Consider the following 19,823-nt stretch of genomic DNA (forward strand, 5'->3'; position numbering starts at 1 on the left):
GGATATTCAAAATGATCATTAACAGAGATATTAAACTGATCACTTCTGTCTTTTCTACCTCACCTGTTCCTGAGTAACAAGAGATCATTTTCTTTCTCCAGGCAAACCCTTGAACGATCCAGAATAAATGTGATGCTTCCTCCACCCGAGGCAGAAGGAACAGTACAGCCAGCTCCTTCTCACACACAGTAAGTATATTATCACTCACAGAGCACAGAGACACAGACAGGTCATCAGTTCCACAGTCTCAGACAGCAGGAGTAGTCAGTCCCACAATGATCACAATTTCCAGACACACATTTTCAATCCAACAGTCAAGCAGAGTAGGTGAGGCAGACACTGTTCCATTTCCCCCTAACTCAGTCCCGCTGACAGGTAGATACAAAAATCCCAGTCCAAAATCACACTCTCAGAGTGAAAGGCACTGTGTCAATCTCACAATAGAGCAAAATTAGCTACGAATTAAATACCAGATAGAAATCACACATGGTACCCGATTCAAAGGTACAGAATGAATCCCAATAATGTACCCCGAGATTCAAATTGAATACTAGCCCAGAACTCTCACACACATGACTTTAATCCATGGAATATCCATTCGAAATGTGTATCATATGATACAAATTGCACACAAGTCCAAAACTCAGGCAGAGTATCAGATTGAGAAATATTGAAAGATAGTAAACCTGAGAGACAAATTAGATACCTGTTCAGAATGAACTCGTAGAATGAGATTTAAAGATAGAGTATCAATTCTATTAGTGCAGACTGAGATACACATTACATACCAGTCCAAAAATCTCATACAATATTAGACTGAAAGATACGGTATCAATTCCATTTCTACAGACTGATCTACACATTACATACCAATTCAAAAATGTCACCTTATCAGTTTTAAAGATACATTATCATCCACAACAGTACTCACAGAGATACAGATTTAATAGTACTCCAAAAAGCACACAAATAATCTGGTTAAAACCTCCAGCATCAAATCCGAAAGTATGTCCATATTTACCAATTAAACAAGGAGTAAAACTATTTAAACATTGAGATATAAAAGCTGCAATATTTAACACCATAATTTAATCTGAGAGAATAATTACGTACAGATACAGAATGAATCTCACATTCAGAGACAGTACCAGAGACACACAGACACAGAATGACTCCAACTCTCACAGATGCAGAACGAATCCCAAACTCACATACAGTACAAGAGACTGACAGACACACAGTTAATCCCACACTCACACACAGTGCCAGAGACTGACAGGTACAGTATGAATCCCACACTAACATGCAGTATGAGTAACTGCATATATAGGATGAATTCAACTCCCACATACAGTACTGGAGACTGTATATACAGAATGAATCCCACAATCACATGCAGTATGAGTAACTGCATATATAGGATGAATTCAACTCCCACATACAGTAATTGAGACTGTATATACAGAATGAGTCCCACAGTCACATGGAGTACCAGAGACTGACAGATACCGAAAGAATCCCACACTAACACACAGTTTTATATGAAGAATTAATCACAAACTCTCACACACACTGCTGACAAGATACAGAATCAATTCCAAACTCACACACAGTATCAGAGAGTGACAAGATACAGAATGAATCCCACATTCACACACAGTACCAGAGACTGACAGATACAGAATAAATCCCACACTCACACACAGTACCAGAGACTGACAGATACAGAATGAATCCCACACTCACACACAGTACCAGAGACTGACAGATACAGAATGAATCCCACACTCACACACAGTACCAGAGACTGACAGATACAGAATGAATCCCACACTCACACACAGTACCAGAGACTGACAAATACAGAATGAATCCCACACTCACACACAGCACCAGAGTCTGACAGATACAGAATGAATCCCACATTCACACACAGTACCAGAGACTGACAGATACAGAATAAATCCCACACTCACACAGTACCAGAGACTGACAGATACAGAATGAATCCCACACTCACACACAGTACCAGAGACTGACAGATACAGAATGAATCCCACACTCACACACAGTGCCAGAGACTGTCGCAGCATGAAATGGTCCTTAACAAAGTCACAAATGATACCCTAAGTGACTACCACCTTGAAAAACTAACCCTCCTCATCCTTCTCAAATACAATATCTCAACGTGCTGTTATGCTGTTAGACTAGTCTCCTCTCTCTGCTCTTATTTGGAATATGTTGCTTTTCTGTCTGACAACACTTGGTATCATCGTATTATGTTAGTCCACAAGAGGAGATCATTCGGCCCATCGTGCCTGTGCTGGGTCAAACACACGTATTCGTTCAAAATTCATTCAGAGATAGATTGAGTGCTTTGTTATCAGAAAATTGCCTGAACCCCCACAGTCTACAGTTTTCCTCCTCGCTATCAACGACACGGTCAATTTTTGTGTCACCGGCAAATTTCTTAATCATGCCCCCGACGTTTAAGTCCAAATTGTTAATGTATACCACAAAAAGCATAGGACCAAGTACGGAGCCCTGCAGCACCCAACTGGAAACAGTCTTCCAGCCACAAAAAACACCCGTCGACCATTACCCTTTGCTTCCTGCCACTGAGCCAATTTTGGCTCCAATAAGCCACATTCCCTTGGATCCGATGGGCCTTTACTTTTTTGACCAATCTGCCATGTGGGAATTTTTCAAAAGCCTTGCGAAAATCCATGTCGACTGCATCAATTGCGCTACCCTCATCGATCCTCCTTGTCACCTCCTCGAAAAATTCAATCAGGTTAGTCAGACACGACCTCCACTTAAAAAATCCATGCTGACTGTCCTTGATTCGTCCGTGCCTTTCGGAGTGACAGTTGATCCTGTCACTCAGAATTGATTCCAATAATTTGAAATGGAGTCTTTCTCCTGCTTGCTGCAATAATAGATAAGGCGGTGATGTACCATCAGGCCCGGCTAGCTCAGTCGGTAGAGCATGAGACTCTTAATCTCAGGGTCGTGGGTTCGAGCCCCACGTTGAGCGAGTATCATTTAAAACTTTTATGTTGCGTTCACTGGCCAACGGTGCAGAATTGATGCATAATGAAACGTTAAATTTGTAGTCAGGATGGCCGAGCGGTCTAAGGCGCTGCGTTCAGGTCGCAATCTCTTCCGGTCGTGGGTTCGAATCCCTCTTCTGACATTGCTTATTTTTACGAAGACGTGAAAATATTTTATTTGTGGATTGGGCTGCAGCTGATTTTTAGACCAAGTTGATTTGCTCCTCCCACAAAAGCAACTGGCTTTTTCATGGAAATGTGACTTGAGAAGTTTCAAACGGTGATATGTTTGACATATTAATGACCTGGACAAAGAAATAGAACAGCAGTGGGAAACATTTAAAACGGTGATAAATAGAGTCCAGGAGAAATATATCCCACTAAAAAGCAAGAACAAACTCGCCAGAAATGACACACCAGGGATGAATAAAGAAACAAGGGCAAAATTTAAACTGAAGAAAAGGGCACACACTAGCCAATAAAGGAGAGAGGGGAATGTGATAAGACTGGGAAAGAAGTCTGAAGATCTATTGGAAAGGCAAAAAAGGAATATCAAAAAAGCAAAGTATTCGAGACACATCAACAGCCAAAGAAAATTTTGGATAGGAATATTTGCACGAAGTGATTTTTAGGTAGTCGCCTTTAAATGTTTCAAAGGCGACTGCGAATTTATGATCGTCTGGCCATTTCACCAGCCGTGTTGAAAACAAAACATGTCTCTTAAGGGGAGTCTATAACGAGGGGGCATAGATTTAAGGTGAGAGGGGAGAGATACAAAAGGGTCCAGAGGGGCAATTTTTTCACTCAAAGGGTGGTGAGTGTCTGGAACGAGCTGCCAGAGGCAGTAGTAGAGGCGGGTACAATTTTGTCTTTTAAAAAGCATTTGGACAGTTACATGGGTAAGATGGGTATAGAGGGATATGGGCCAAGTGCAGGCAATTGGGACTAGCTTAGTGGTATAAACTGGGCGACATGGACATGTTGGGCCGAAGGGCCTGTTTCCATGTTGTAACTTCTATGATTCTATGATTCTATGATTCTATGATAATAGGGCCACTAAGGGAGACACACGACAAACTCACAGGCAATGACAGCGAAATGGCAGAAATATTAAATAATCACTTTGCTTCAGTATTTACCAGGGAGACTCGTATTGTTGGGCATGACAGTAGAAGAAGAGATCAAAAAGATATGTAAAGACATTTAAGATCGAAAGGGGGGAGATAATTGATAAACTAATCAATCTTAGAGAGGAAATTTCCTGTTAGGTGCCTAACCAGAGTTTCAAACCGCTCAGCCACGCTAATTTCCGTATTACTGTTCAGGAGCTTATTTCACAGGGACACGATTACTGCGCTCCATTTAGGGAGGCTCAGTGAAAGGCGGAAATTGATCTATTAATAGAATCATAGAATAAGATAGCGCCATTCAGCCCATCGTGCCAGTGCCAGCTCTCTGAAAGAGCTGTCCAGTTCGTCCCACTCGCCTGCTGTTTCCCCATAACCCTGAAAAAGTTTGATCCAAGCGTTTATCCAATTCCCTTTTGAAAACTGTGAGTTGAGAAAAACAATATTGAAAGGGGTGCTGGGGCCTCTGCAGCGTCGATGTAGAGTGTGTGATGATTGAAGTTATCAAGATGGTTGCTTTTCACATGGTATGTTGTGCAATCATCCTGAAATATCTTCAATATCCAATACAAATTGAATTGCAAACCTGACGGACAAACACTGGAAAACAAGTCACGAGTGAACGCAAATCATCTCGGACCCGTTTTTAGCCTCACGGCACTTCAAATAAAGTGAAATAACTTTGCATTGAAAAGATTTGGAACTTGCATCTATGCCTTTATCTGTTCCATTTCTTAAAGTTGCTGGCGTCTGATGATGGACACGCCTCTGCTCCCTCCATTGAACAAGAAAGGAGGTGTTTGACGTTGACGGGACCTGTTGGTTATGAGCTCATCCTTTACATTGAGTGGGTTCGCGTCCTTTAAACGGTGTCAACTTTAGCCCAGCGGTGAACTTCGCAGCAAACAAGTTCATCACCGTCTCACCGCGGGCACTGACTGACACGTTTATCGTTATTTCTTTCAGACCGAAATAAATAGGAACCGTGATTTTAAATTTGCACGAAGTGATTTTTAGGTAGTCGCCTTTAAATGTTTCAAAGGCGACTGCGAATTTATGATCGTCTGGCCATTTCTCCAGCCGTGTTGAAAACAAAACATGTCTCTAACTTTCGCGTCTTTTTTCGAAAGGCAAAAAACATATTTCCCATGACCTCTGAAGGATGGACAAGTACATTTCAGAAAGCAGAAGCAAGTTCACCAGCCTTTTAATCCGGAGTCAGACCTTTGCGCCGCGCACTCTGAAGACAGGCTCCTGGATGTTATTATATTTTTTGAATGTTTCTCAAACACCGTTTCATATATTGGTTGAATGGATGAGGCTTATCAAATCTCCGCCAGATCCCACCGGTAATGAGACAGCATTGGAAGCAGCCTTCACCCCCAATATCACGCTGGCATTCATCGCCTGCTCTCAGCGGACTGCATTAACAGGGCTTGGAGATATGGACTTTGTTCACATTTAATCAGCAACGTGAATCGTTCAATATTTAATCATTTTTAATGGGGACAACGTTTCAAAATATTTCCGCCCGGTTTCGAACCGGGGACTTTTCGCGTGTTAGGCGAACGTGATAACCATTACACGACGGAAACCTGACACCTCCAACCTCGTGTTAGGGATATAACCCCTCAGCCAAACTAATTTCCGTATTACTGTCCAGGAGCTCATTTCACAGGGATACATTTACTGCGCTGTATTTCGGAAGGCTGCAGAGAAGGATCGGTGACGATGGTCAGGCAGGGAATCCCAGAGCATCGCGCCGAAACAAACATTTCACTGTTTTTTTTTCATGTGCCTGATATCCGACCGCAGTGTAAATTATGGCGAATCAGGCATGCTCAGATCACATTGTTCACAGAGTGTTTTCTTGCAGCCAAATCACACATTAGAAAACTTGAAATGAGATGAAGAGATCGGAGCCATTTGAAGTGCTCCCAGTTGCTGCTGATCAGGAATTGAAACATGGCATCGGCTTCAGGTCGATCAGAATGAGGCAATGAATCCAAAAGTGGGACGAAAAAGGTGCAATTTTCGTCCCTGGGTGGTCTCGAACCACCAACCTTTCGGTTAACAGCTGAACGCGCTAACCGATTGCGCCACAGCGACCGCCTGGTCCTTTTTCTTGCAAGATACACTAAAGCAGCGTGTCACCTAGCCAAAGTTACATGTTGCAGCCACAGAAATGCAATTGTCCACCATCAGTGTTACTTTTCCAGAAACAAAGGATGGGACATTGTTTGTGGAAACATGGAAACGGTCTGGTCTCGCTCATAGCATCGATATCACCGACAACCAGCTCTCCTGCAACCGGCGCGCCCACCGGTGCTTTGTCTGTTACTAATTCGCACTGTGGGAGAACCTTCGCCACACGGACTGCAGCGGTTCAAGAAGGCGGCTCACCACCACCTTCTCAAGGGCAATTCGGGATGGGCAATAAATGCCGGCCTCGCCAGCGACGCCCACATCCCATGAACAAACAAAGAAAAAGTATTCTAAGCGTCCTGACGCTGATGTCAGGTTTTGATCTCTGATCTGCAGTAACTGGGAGCGCTTTAAATGGCTCCGAACTCATAATTTCATCCACAACATCAGAGTAACTGTTCCAGGAGGACATGCCGACTCAGCTGCGTCTTGGCCGCCTGTCTGGTCAGTCTTTTATTCGACTCCAATTCCGTTTCCCAAAGCGTATCTATAGATTCACAAAGCTGTTTGTCATTTCGGTTCCTTTCGATTTGTCCAGCTCCCGACTGGCAATAATTTGCAAACCTGGTTGCAAACCTCCGCCTTCCATCGTGTCCAGGGATGGGTTATGTGGAGAGACTGGAGAAGCTGGGATTTTTCTCCTTCGAGCAAAATAAGGTTAAGGGGAGATTTAATAGAGGTATTCAAAATTATGAGGGGATTTTGATAGAATGGATGGGGAGAAGCTGTTTCCATTGGCAGGAGGGTCGATAACCAGAGGACATAGCCTGCATTTGTCGATCGCCTTTAACGTAGTAAAACGTCACAAGGTGCTTCACGGGAGCGTTATTAAACAAAATTTGACAATAAGCCACATAAGGAGATATTGGGACAGGTGACCAAAAGCTTAGTCGAAGAGGTAGGTTTTAAGGTATGTGTTAAAGGAGAGAGAGTCGGAGAGGGTTAAGGAGGCATTTCCAGAGTTTAGGTTGCTGAAGGCACAGCCGCCAATGGTGGAGCGATTTAAATCGGGGATGCGCAAGAGGCCAGAATTGGAGGAGCACAGAGATTTTGTTTTATTCGTTCATGGGATGTGGGTGTCGCTGGCAAGGCCAGAATTTATTGCCCAAACCTAATTGCCCTTGAGAAGGTGGTGGTGAGCCGTCTTCTTGAACCGCTGCAGTCCGTGTGGTGAAGGTTCTCCCTCAGTGTTGTTAGGTAGGGAGTTCCAGGATCCAACGGCGATGAAGGAACGGCCGATATATTTCCAAGTCGGGATGGTGTGTGACTTGGAGGGGAACGTGCAGGTGGTGTTATTCCCATGTACTTGCTGCCTTTGTCCTTCTAGGTGGTTGAGGTCACGGGTTTGTGAGGTGCTGTGCAAGAAGGCAATCGAGTAACAAGTCGAGCAATGTATTCCGCTCAATCATTGATCATTCCATTCAGATCTTCTGCTTTTCAGCTGCAATTCCCCCCAAACATTGCAAATAATTTTGCTCAGTATTTGTTTCGCTTGTTTAATATTTTGTTCTCCGGCTTAGCTAGATTAATATTTCATTTCAATTATCAATGACAGGGAGCAATGAACAATGAACTAGTGAGCAAAGTTTCGTTTATTATTAAAAAGCAGTGATTCCGAAATTATCCAGGCTGATATGAATGGTATAAGAAGTAGTGATTTCGACATGATTTAAATGCGCAGCCTTCAGAATCCAGAGTCAGACGCGCTACCGTTTCACCACGAGGTCTACTGATGGCATAGATTATATATATGTAGATATATATTATATATACTTATTATATACTTAAATATATATGTTTGATGCAGTGTTCCCTTGTGGTTGGGAATAGTTCATTGCACAATAATAATTCAAGTCTGTGAGGCATTTAATGTTTTTTTAATCGCCATTAATACGTTCTGTTGCACACTTAAGTAAATGCTAACTTGTTTGCCAAGTGACAATTAAAACGTCAATAAATCTTTGTGTTTTGTATGTCATGAACTTTTATCCCTTCCCGTTTTACATACTGTATTTTAGGAGTCTGCTTAAAAGTGTTTAGCGCTTATTATACCAGGAATCTGGTGTAGCCGTTGTTAAATTTAAAAAGGTTTGTAGCCCCTTTCATGCATGAACAAACTCGACCCTGGAGGTTTATGGGGAGCAAGTCCCAACAACATGCTTCCCTCCGAGGTTAAATCGGGGACTTTCTGCGTGTAACTGGTGAACATGATAACCGCTGCACTATGGAAATGAGAAACTTTTCGTTCTTAGCTCTGAAGGAAGTGTCTCGGGAAAACATGAACTGTTGACTCTCTTTGCACTGACTCTTTTCACGAATATTTCATCGATCGAAACTGTCCAAGTCACAGGGAAAAAATGTCAAAGTCATTAAACTCCCGAATTAGCCCCAAAATCTATCAATCTCAGTTTTTAAATTTTCAATTGACCCCCAGCCTCAACTGCTTTTTGAGGGAGAGAGTTCCAGAATTCCACTCCCCTTTGTGTGAAGAAGTGCTTCCTGACATCAACCCTGAACGGCCCAGCTCTAATTTTAAGGTTATGCCCCCTTGTTCTGGACTCTCCCCACCAGAGGAAATAGTCTCTATCTGCCCTGTCAAATCCTTTAATAATCCAAACACCTCAATTGGATCACCCCTGAATATTCTGCACTCAAGGGAATGCAAGTCTGGTCTTTGCAACCTGTCCTCATAATTGCTTATCAAGGATAGCCAACAAAAAGGGTTTTACGACGGCTGGCTCTTGAATGCATTGGTTTTTGTCAACGGGCTCGTTGGTCTAGGGGTATGATTCTCGCTTCGGGGTTGTCCATCCAAATATGTGAGAGGTCCCGGGTTCAAATCCCGGACGAGCCCTTATTTTACTCTTCAACTTCCAAAGACAGAAAAGTACCCAAATCACCCCAATGTTTCATCCTATTACCAAACACAACTGCCCAACGTGGTTCTGATGAAAGGTCATTGACCTGAAACATTAACTCTGTTACTCTCTAAACAGATTCTGCCTGACCTGCTGAAGGTTTCCAGAATTTTCTATGTCATCAGAGTATCACTTCCCTCATCACCGAACTACACTCCTCCACGAGATGTCGCCTTGTGGTGCAAACAGGCTCCTTCCGCACAGCCAGGTGTTGTGCTTTAGGCATTAATTATAACTATAACTTTGGAACTTGTTTGTTAAAACATATGGCCTTGCCCATTGACCAGAGAGCAGAATGGTGTTTATCTCTCACCAGTACAGCCCTTTCCCGCTGCGTCAGCTTGGAATGATACGTAGCATTCATACATATCTCACACCTCTCCTGCTTCCCTGTGAAGCTGGTAAGACGAATAGCACACAATGCTGTCTGACACACATACACACCAGCTCTGAATGATTTAAAGGCCTTGTTATGATTGTCAGAGAATTGTTTATATCAAAAGGATAATTAAACTTATGAGTAATATGATATCAGCTCCGATCCAAGAGTTTCTGGACTTCAGAATCTACTCGTCTCTATATTAAACATATGCATGCATATAAAATGAAGCAAATCTGTCTGATGATTGTAGTTTCGTTCTCCCAACAGAGATTTATACTTCCTTACTTAAGAGGCAAATGGTAAAGGTTAATATTAATTCAATATAAAGACTAACTCTTTCCTTACAATACAGATACCCCAAACTAATATAACACCTCAAACTGATAGAGCTTCTCAAATTAAAACAGTACCTCAAACTAATACGGTACCTGAAGCTAATACAATACCTGAAACGGATAGAGAATCTGAAACTAATATAATACATCAAGCTAATACATCATCTCAAACTCATAAAGTACCTCAAACTAATACAGTCCCTCAATCAAATACAACACCTTAAACTAATACAGTACCTCAAACCGATACAGAACCTGAAACATAAATTAATACCTCAAACTAATACAGCATCTCAATCTAATACAGTATCTCAAAGCAATAAAGTACCTCAAACAAATACAACAGCTTAATCCAATACAGCACCTCAAACTGATGCAGAATCTGAAATTAATATTTTTTTTTATTCGTGAATGGGATGTGGGTGTCGCTGGCGAGGCCGGTATTTATTGCCCATCCCTAATTACCCTTGAGAAGGTGGTGGTGAGCCGCCTTGTTGAACCGCTGCAATCCGTGTGACGAAGGCTCTCCCGCAGTGCTAATAAGTAACAGACAAAGCAGCGATTAGCGCGCCGGTTGCAGGAGAGCTGGTTGGCGGTGATATCAATGCTGTGAGCGAGATCAGACCGTTTCCATGTTTCCACAAACAATGTTCCTTCCTTTATTTCTGGAAAAGTAACACTGATAATGGACAACGACATTTCTGTGGCTGCAACATGAAACTTTGGCCAGGTGACACGCTGCTTTCGTGTATCTTGCAAGAAACACACCGGTTGGTCTCTGTGGCGCAATCGGTTAGCGCGTTCGGCTGTTAACCGTAAAGGCTGATGTTTCGAGCAAGAAAACACTCAATGAACAATATCATCTGAGCATGCCATTCGCAATAGTTTAAACTGCGGTCGGATAACAGGTACATGAAAAAAACAGTGAAATGTTGGTGTCGGCGCGATGCTCTGAGATTCCCCGCCTGACCATCGCTACCTGTCCTTCTCTGCAGCCTTCCGAAATACAGCGCAGTGAATGTATCCCTGTGAAATGAGCTCCTGGACAGTAATACGGAAATTAGTTTGGCTGAGGGGTTATATCCATATCACAGAGCTTGCAACATCAGTTTTCCGTAGTGTAGTGGTTATCACGTTTGCCGAGCACGTGAAAAGTCCCCGGTTCGAAACCGGGCGGGAACGTTTTGAAACCTTGTCCCCATTAAAAATGATTAAATATTTAACGATTCACATTGCTGAATGATGTGAACAAAGTCCATATCTCCCAGCCCTGTTCATGCAGTCCGCTGGGAGCAGGCGATGAATGCCAGCGTGATATTGGGGGTGAAGGCTGCTTCCAAGACTGTCTCACACCCGGTGGGATCTGGCGGAGATTTGATAAGCCCTATCTATTGAAACCAATATATGAAACGGTGTTTGAGAAACATTCAAAAAATATAATAACATCCAGGATCCTGTCTGCAGAGCGCGTGGCGCAAAGGTCTGACTCCAGATCAAAAGGCTGCGTGTTCACATCACATCGGGGTCACTGTTTCTTTCACCGCCCACATGAGACTGGATAATTCCCGAATGAAGGTTTTAATTGCTTTTTCACACAAAACAAAACAGAAGTTTGGTCTAAACCCTGACTCAGTCCCGACCCAGTGGCAGGGAGGGGAGCGCCTGATACCCTCATTTATTTCATGCAACAAACTGACACGAATACTGGTATTGATTCAAAATCGACCTGCAGATGGACACACACAGAAAAAAGACAACCACAGAAACAGACAGCAACTACTTGTACATATATATATATATCTGTATATATCGCCTTTAACGTGGTCAGACGATTTAAGCTCGGTGAACTTGTTTCTGCTTTCTGAACTGTACTTGTCCATCCTTCAGAGGTCACGGGAAATATATTTTTTGCCTTTCGAAAAAAGACGCGAAAAGCAGAGACATGTTTTGTTTTCAACACGGATGGTGAAATGGCCGGACTATCATAAATTAGGGGTCGCCTTTGAAACACTGAAAGGAGACTACCTAAAAATCACTGAGTGCAAATTTAAAATCACGGTCACTATTTATTTAGGTCTGAAAGAAATAACAATAAACATGGCATGATGTGGAGATGCCGGTGATGGACTGGGGTTGACAATTGTAAACAATTTTACAACACCAAGTTATAGTCCAGCAATTTTATTTTAAATTCACAAGCTTTCGGAGGCTTCCTCCTTCCTCAGGTGAACGTTTGTTGGAAACGTTTGTCATTTCCAACAAACGTTCACCTGAGGAAGGAGGAAGCCTCCGAAAGCTTGTGAATTTAAAATAAAATTGCTGGACTATAACTTGGTGTTGTAAAATTGTTTACAATAAACATGGCAGTCAGCGTCCGCGGTGAGACGGTGTCGAACTTGTTTGCTGCGAAGTTCACCGCTGGGCTAAAGTTGAAGGACGCGAACCCACTCAATGTAAAGAATGAGCTCAGAACCAACAGGTCCCGTCAACGTCAAACACCTCCTTTCTTGTTCAATGGAGGGAGTAGAGGCGTGTTCATCATCAGACGCCAGCAACTTTAAGAAATGGAACAGATAAAGGCACAGATGCAAGTTCCAAATCTTTTCAATGCAAAGTTATTTCACTTTATTTAAAGTGCGGTGAGGCTGAAAACGGGTCCCAGATGATTTGCGTTCACTCGTGACTTGTTTTCCAGTGTTTGTCCGCCAGGTTTGCAATTCAATTTGTATTGCATATTGAAGATATTTCAGGATGATTGCACAACATACCATGTGTAAAGCAACCATCTTGATAACTTCAATCATCACACACTCTACATCGACTCTGCAGAGGCCCCAGCACCCCTTTCAATATTGTTTTTCTTAACTCACAGTTTTCAAAAGGGAATTGGATAAAAGCTTGGATGGAAACTTTTTCTGGTCTATGGGGAAACAGCAGGCGAGTGGGACTAACTGGACAGCACTTTCAGAGAGCTGGCACAGGCACGATGGGCCGAATGGCATCCGAATGGCGCTGTCTTATTCTATGATCCTATTAATAGGTCAATTTCCACCTGTCACTAAGCCTCTCTTAATGGAGCGCAGTAATCGTGTCCCTGTGAACTGAGCTCCTGAACAGTAATACGGAAATTAGCGTGGCTGAGCGGTATGAAACTGTGGTTCGGCTCCTAACAGGAAATTTCCTCTCTAGCTTTGATTAGTTTATCAATTATCTCCCCCCTTTCGATCTTAAATGTCTTTATATTTTTTTGATCTCTTCTTCTCCTGTCATGCCCACAATATTAGTCTCCCTGGTAAATAGTGAAGCAAAGTGATTATTTAATATTTCGGCCATTTCGCTGTCATTGCCTGTGAGTTTGTCGTGTGTGCCCTTAGTGGCCCTATTCCAATCCTAAATTTTCTTTGGCTGTTGATGTGTCCAGAATACTTCGCTTTTTGATATTCCTTTTTGTCCTATCCAATAGTTCTTTAGACTTCTTTCCCAGTCTTTTCACATTCCCCTCTCTCCTTTATTGTCTCGTGTGTGCCTTTTTCTTCAGTTTCAAATTTGTCCTTATTTCTTTATTCATCCCTGTTGTATCATTTCTGGCTAGTTTTTTCTTGCTTTGTCGTGGGATATATTTCTCCTGGACTCTATCGATCATCGTTTTAAATGTTTCCCACTGCTGTTCTATTTCTTTGTCCCGGTCATTAATATGTCAAACATTTCACCATTCAAAACTTCTCAAGTCACATATGCATGACAAAGCCAGTTGCTTTTGTGGGAGGAGCAAATAAACTTGGCAGAAAAATCAGCTGCAGCCCAATCCACAAATAAAATATTTCCACGTCTTGGTAAAAATCAGCAATGTCAGAAGTGGGATTCGAACCCACGCCTCCAGAAGAGACTGCGACTTGAACGCAGCGCCTTAGACCGCTCGGCCATTCTGACTACCGATACCGTGTTTTATTCTGCATTATTTCTGCACTGTTGGCCAGTGATAGCAGCATGAAACTTAAAAATGGTCCTCCCCTAATGTGGGGATCGAACCCACGATCCGGAGATTAATAGTCTCATGTTCTACCAACTGAGCTAGCTTGCCCTGAGTACTAATAACCGCCTTATCTGTTATTGCAGGAAGCAGGAGAAAGACTCCATTTCAAATGAGGGACAGGATCAACTGTAACTTCGAAAGGCACGGACCAATCAAGGGCAGTCAGCATGGATTTGTTGAGGGGAGGTCATGTCCAACTCACCTGATTGAATTTTTCGAGGAGATGACAAGGAGGATCGATGAGGGTAGCGCAATTGATGTAGTCTGCATGGATTGTAGCAAGGCTTTTGAAAAATTCCCACATGGCAGATTGGTCGAAAAAGTAAAGGCCCATGGGATCCAAGGGAATGTGGCTTATTGGATCCAAAATTAGCTGAGTGGTAGAAAGCAAAGGGTAATGGTCAACGGGTGTTTTTGCGGCTGGAAAGCTGTTTCCAGTGGGGTGTTGCAGGGCTCGGTATTTGGTCCTTTGCTTTTTGTGGTATACATTAACGATTTGAACTTAAGCGTAGGGGGTATGATTGAGAAATTTGCGGGTGACACAAAAGTAGGCCGTGTGGTTGATAGCGAGGAGGAAAGCTGTAGACTGTGGGGGTTCAGGCAATTTTCTGATAAAAAAAACACTCAAACTATCTCTGAACGAATTTTGAACGAATACGTGTGTTTGACCCGGCACAGGCACGATGGGCCGAATGACCTCCTCCAGGGGACAATCATAATACAATGATACTAAGTGTTGTCAGACGGAAAAGCAACACATTCCAAATAAGAGCAGCGAGAGGAAACTAGTCTAACAGGATAACAGCACGGTGAGATATTGTATTTGAGAAGGATGAGGAGGGATAGTTTATCATGGTGGTAGTCACATCGGGTGTCATTTGTGACTTTGATAAGGACCATTTCATGCTGCGACAGGGGCGGAAACCTAAATGGAGAGATTCAGCCCGGGCGCGGCCCCATCGTGTGCGGTGAGACGGAGGGGGGCGGGTGGAAGCTGCATAAAAGTTTAAAACGGTACTCGCCCAACGTGGGGCTCAAACCCACTACCCTGTGAGTTTTTAAAGATAAGGGGGAGCAGCCACTGTCTGTGTCTCCAGCTGCAATGGAAACAACACATTCCAAGCACGAGCAGAGAGAGCACACCATTCAGCTACCCATTGTGTTACATACCATACCATCGGTTTCCGTAGTGTAGTGGTTATCACGTTTGCTTTACACGCGAAAGGTCCCCGGTTCGATCCCGGGCGGAAACATTATGTTGGAACTTGGTCTCCTCAAGCATCCAGATCGATTTTCTTCTCCTGCCAAAAAGGGAGACAGTGGCTCCTCCCTTATTCTTTGTCAGCTACATCTTTTACTTCATTAAACAGATAATTTTGAGTGAGAGAAAACTGATCCACAGTGACGCTCTTTTCAAGTTTTATTCCCTTCTAATCTGGAAGGATATATTGGCTTTGGACAGAGTGGCTTTTGAAAGGAGTTAGTCGGGTGGGATCGACAAACCTTTTCCGCTGGTGGGTGACAAGGGAACCGAACCAACCATCGACCAAGTTCTCCCGAATTCTCCGGTTCAATGGGAAACCAACCAACAAAAGCCCTTTCATTGACCGTGGAGGTTCAGACAATTTTCTGATATGAAGCGCTCAATCTATTTCTCTTGTCTATTTCCCTATGTTTCCGGATACTGTCTGCATCTCTGCCCTGTGTTTATCTCACCATGTGTCCACCTGCAGGGTGGTTTTTGAACGAAGATGTGTGTCTGTCTTCTGTTCTTTCCATTAAATAAATGAGGTTATCAGGTGCTTCCCTCCCTACACTGGAGAACCAGAGGCAGAATTTAGAGCAGGGTTCTGTTCATTGTGAAGACGCAAAGAAAACATGAATTGAACAATTTTTTTGAACCAGCTCGAAGGGAAAAAAATTCTATTACCCCAATGTGACTTGAACACGCGACCTTCTGATCTGGAGTCAGACGCGCTACCGTTGCGCCACGAAGCCTGAATGCTACAATGGGTATTTGTTTCTATCAATGTTTGCCAAGCACCGCTTTATCGCTCCGACATTGGTGGAATGTGTTGCGCTTTCAAATCCCCGCCCACTCCCACCGGATGTCAGGCAGCATCAGAAGCTTCATCTGTCAGTGGCAGTGTGGCGCTCGCTTACATCGCCTGCTGTCAGCGGACTGCAGCAAATCCAATTACATTCATCCTGCACCCAGAATTATCACATTACAGGAAAAGGATGTGGGAAACTGCTCAAAACACATAACAGGAGGGGAAACTTCTGAAAAACACGTGGACTTTCGCTGTTTGGACTTTGGTTAGAATTGCAAAAAAGAACGTGTGAAAATATAAACTATGGATGTGATGTTTATATGTAAAGTGAATGTTTGTGAGCGGATTTCTCCCGTTACTGAGGCAACTATGGGTTGTTAATCCATCAACAATAACTTCCGCTTGATTTTAGTCCGTGTGGTTACAAAATATCAAGTTTAATAGATTGACTTACAACAGAGTTGCACGACAGCTGTCTTCAACATTACATTCACAGTATTATCATTATAATACAACTGTCTATAGATTACATTAATGACAAGCAATCAGCACAACCTGACCTGCCTGCGAATCCAGGTAGATCAGACCTGACCTTTGCGGACTGCCTATGGCAATGGACTTCTGACTGTCCCCTATTGAGAGCTCTAACATTTGAGAAGGGAGCATGCCCGATGTTTATACGATTCGGCTGCATTGTTCTGTACGTTAGCACCACTGATCTTAACTCATGGTCGTAAACCATCCCACTTTGCTGACTCTCCGAAACCACTAAGGATTGTTTCATGTCTTAGTGTTTATTTAGCCTTTCTCCATCATCAGAATTTGGATGCTTATGCCAGGTTCGCACAACGTGGAGTTCAGGTGTCCAGGACACCCAAGTTTCTCTGGACATCAACCTTTAATAGTATCTCAACGTTTAAAAATATTCTGTTTTTCTGTTCTTCCAAACAAAGTGAATAACCTCACATTTCCCCACATTAGACTCCATCTGCCACCTTCTTGCCCACACACTTAACCTGTCTATATCCCCTTGCAGAATCTTTGTGTCCTCCTCACATCTTACTTTCCCACCTAGCTTTGTATCATCAGCAAACCTGGATACATTACACTCGATCCCTTCATCAAGTCATTAAAAGTCTTCTCCAGGCATATAAATAGTAAACGGGTAGTAAGAGGAGTGGTAAGACCGATTAGGGACCAAAAGGAGTATTTTGCATCTGTCTTTACCGAGGAAGAAAATGATGCGTAAATCACAGTAAAAGGGGAGGTAGTTGAGATACTGGGTGGGGTGAAAATTGATCAAGAGGAGGTACTAGAAAGGCTGGCTGTACTTTAAGTTGATAAGTCACCAGGTCCGAATGAGATGTATCCTAGCTTGCTGAGGGAAGTAAGGGTGTAAATTGGAGAAGTCCTGGCCATAATCTTTCAATCCTCCTTAGATACAGGGTTTGGTGCCAGAGAACTGGAGAATTGCAGATGTTACACCCTTGTTCAAAAAAGGGTGTAAGGATAAACCCAACAACTACAGGCCAGTCAGTTTAACCACGGTGGTGGGAAGCTTTTAGAAACGATAATCTGGGACAAAATTAATCGTGATTTGGACAAGTGTGGATTGATAATAGAAAGCCACTGTGGATTTGCTAAAGGCAAATCGTGATTGAGTTTTGTGATGAGTTAACAGAGAGGGCTGATGAGGGCAATGTGGTTGATGTTGTGTACATGGACTTTCAAAAGGCGTTTGATAAAGTGCCACAAAACAGTCTTGTCAAAATGGGCGATAGTGGCTGCTTCCTTATTCTTTAAAAGCGCTTTCTGTTATTTCACTCAACAGATAACTTTGCGTGAGCGAGAACTGATCCACAGTGAGGCTTATTTCAAGTTTATACCCTTTTAATCTGAAAGGATATATTGGCCTTGGAAGGAGTGCAGCACAGATTCACCAGATTGTTACCAGGGTGCAATGCGTTAAATTATGAGAAGATGTTGTATAAACTACGCTTAAAATCACACAAGTGACACCGCAAAATGTTTTCATTTTTCTTACATACATTAATGACCTGGACTTGGGTGTACAGGGTATAATTTCAAAGTTTGCAGATGACACGAAAATCGGGAATGCAGTAAACAATGTGGTGGATCGTATCAGACTTCAGGAGGACATAGACAGCCTGGTGAAATGGACTTTATTAATGGAGGCATAAAGTACAAAAGCAACAAAGTTATGTTAAACGTTTATAAAACACTGGTTCGGCTGCAGCTGGAGTATTGTGTTCAATTCTGGGCACCGCACTTTAGGAAAGATGTCAAGGCCTTGGAGAGGGTGCAGAGAAGATTTACGAGAATGGTAACAGGGATGAGGGACTTCAGTTATATGGCGAGAATGGAGAAGCTGGGATTATCCCCTTAGAGCAGAGATGGTTAAGGGCAGATTAGATCGAAGTGTTCAAAATGATGAAAGGTTTTTACAGAGCAAATAAGGAGAAACTGTTTTCAGTGGCAGAAGGGTCGGTAACCAAAGGACACAGATTTAAGGTAATTGGCAAAAGAGCCAGAGGCGACATGAGGGAACATAATTTATGCAGCGAGTTGTTATGATCTGGAATGTGCTGCCTGAAAGGCCGGTGGAAGCAGATTCAATAGTGAATTTCAAAAGGGGATTGGATAAATACTTGAAAAGCAAAAAAATTGCAGTGCTTATGAGGAAAGAGCGAATGGGTGGTGAGACTACTTGGATAGCTCTTTCAAAGAGCTAGCACAGGCACGAGGGGCCGAATGATCTCCTTCTGTGTTGTAACATATTAAGTGTTGCTGGACGGAGAAGCAACACATTCCAAGTCAGAACAGAGACAGTAGACTAAATCAGTTCTCCATTGTTTTTAATGAGATAGTAGCGGTTTCCGTAGTGTAGCGGTTATCGCGTTTGCTTTAGACGCGAAAGGTTCCCGAGTGTAAACATTATGTGGAAACTTGCTCTCCATAAACATCCAGGGAGGAGTTTTTTCTACTACCAAAAAGTGCGACAGTGGCTGCTCCCTTATTCTTGAAAAGCTGCATCTTTTACTTCACGAAACAGATAACTTTGAGTGAGAGAAAACTAATCCTCAGTGACGCTGATTTCAAGTTTTATTCCCTTTTACTCTAAAAAGGTATATTGGCCTTGGAAGGAGCGTAGCCCAGATTTACCAGAATGTTAGCAGGGCTCGAAGGGTTAAATTATGAGGAGCAGTTACATACTTGTATTCCCTGGACTATGGAAGGCTTTTTAGGATTTTGAACGGTGGATCGACAAACCCTTTCCTCTGGTGAGGGAGTCTAAGACAATATCACAATATCACAACAGCTGTTTTACGAGTGAAAACGGCCCTCCATGTCACTGTGTGTGTAAGAGACGAGTCTCTTAGTGCCGCGTCCTGTACAGTGAATGTCAAAACTTTTAGAAGATGCAGATTCTGTCAGAGGTTGCAGCCTTCCCGACTTTTCTTGCCCTTTGCGAGGCACCTGTTCCGGTTTAAATTCACAAACTGGGTGAGTTGTTGATCACGGTGCAGCAAACTCAGCGGTCCCGGGTGAATCAGCGAGAAATCAGCCCGGGCGTGGCCATAATGTGCGCGGTGACACTGCACGGGAGGTCGGGGTGCGTCAGAGCTGGGGTTCGCTCCGAAAAGCAACATAAAAAGTTTAAAAGAGAACTCGCCCAACGTGGGGCTCGAACCCAC

General features: G+C 43.1%; 7 non-coding genes across 7 annotated transcripts; 4 read left to right on the top strand and 3 right to left on the bottom strand.

Moving 5' to 3' along the window:
* Nucleotides 1-2,964: 2,964 nt before the first annotated feature.
* trnak-cuu (transfer RNA lysine (anticodon CUU)) lies at nucleotides 2,965-3,037 on the top strand. The gene has a single exon. It is a non-coding gene; the product is annotated as a tRNA-Lys (tRNA).
* Nucleotides 3,038-3,115: 78 nt separating this feature from the next.
* On the top strand, nucleotides 3,116-3,196 carry trnal-cag (transfer RNA leucine (anticodon CAG)). Its single transcript has one exon. It is a non-coding gene; the product is annotated as a tRNA-Leu (tRNA).
* Nucleotides 3,197-5,702: 2,506 nt separating this feature from the next.
* trnav-aac (transfer RNA valine (anticodon AAC)) lies at nucleotides 5,703-5,775 on the bottom strand. Its single transcript has one exon. It is a non-coding gene; the product is annotated as a tRNA-Val (tRNA).
* A 440-nt stretch (nucleotides 5,776-6,215) lies between these two features.
* trnan-guu (transfer RNA asparagine (anticodon GUU)) lies at nucleotides 6,216-6,289 on the bottom strand. Its single transcript has one exon. It is a non-coding gene; the product is annotated as a tRNA-Asn (tRNA).
* Nucleotides 6,290-9,151: 2,862 nt separating this feature from the next.
* Nucleotides 9,152-9,239, top strand: trnap-cgg (transfer RNA proline (anticodon CGG)). Its single transcript is given in 2 exon segments — nucleotides 9,152-9,187; nucleotides 9,204-9,239. It is a non-coding gene; the product is annotated as a tRNA-Pro (tRNA).
* Nucleotides 9,240-13,867: 4,628 nt separating this feature from the next.
* Nucleotides 13,868-13,950, bottom strand: trnal-caa (transfer RNA leucine (anticodon CAA)). The gene has a single exon. It is a non-coding gene; the product is annotated as a tRNA-Leu (tRNA).
* Nucleotides 13,951-15,233: 1,283 nt separating this feature from the next.
* Nucleotides 15,234-15,306, top strand: trnav-uac (transfer RNA valine (anticodon UAC)). Its single transcript has one exon. It is a non-coding gene; the product is annotated as a tRNA-Val (tRNA).
* Nucleotides 15,307-19,823: the final 4,517 nt, after the last annotated feature.

The sequence above is a fragment of the Heptranchias perlo genome, unplaced genomic scaffold (assembly GCF_035084215.1).
Source record: "Heptranchias perlo isolate sHepPer1 unplaced genomic scaffold, sHepPer1.hap1 HAP1_SCAFFOLD_63, whole genome shotgun sequence".
Lineage (NCBI taxonomy): Eukaryota > Metazoa > Chordata > Chondrichthyes > Hexanchiformes > Hexanchidae > Heptranchias > Heptranchias perlo.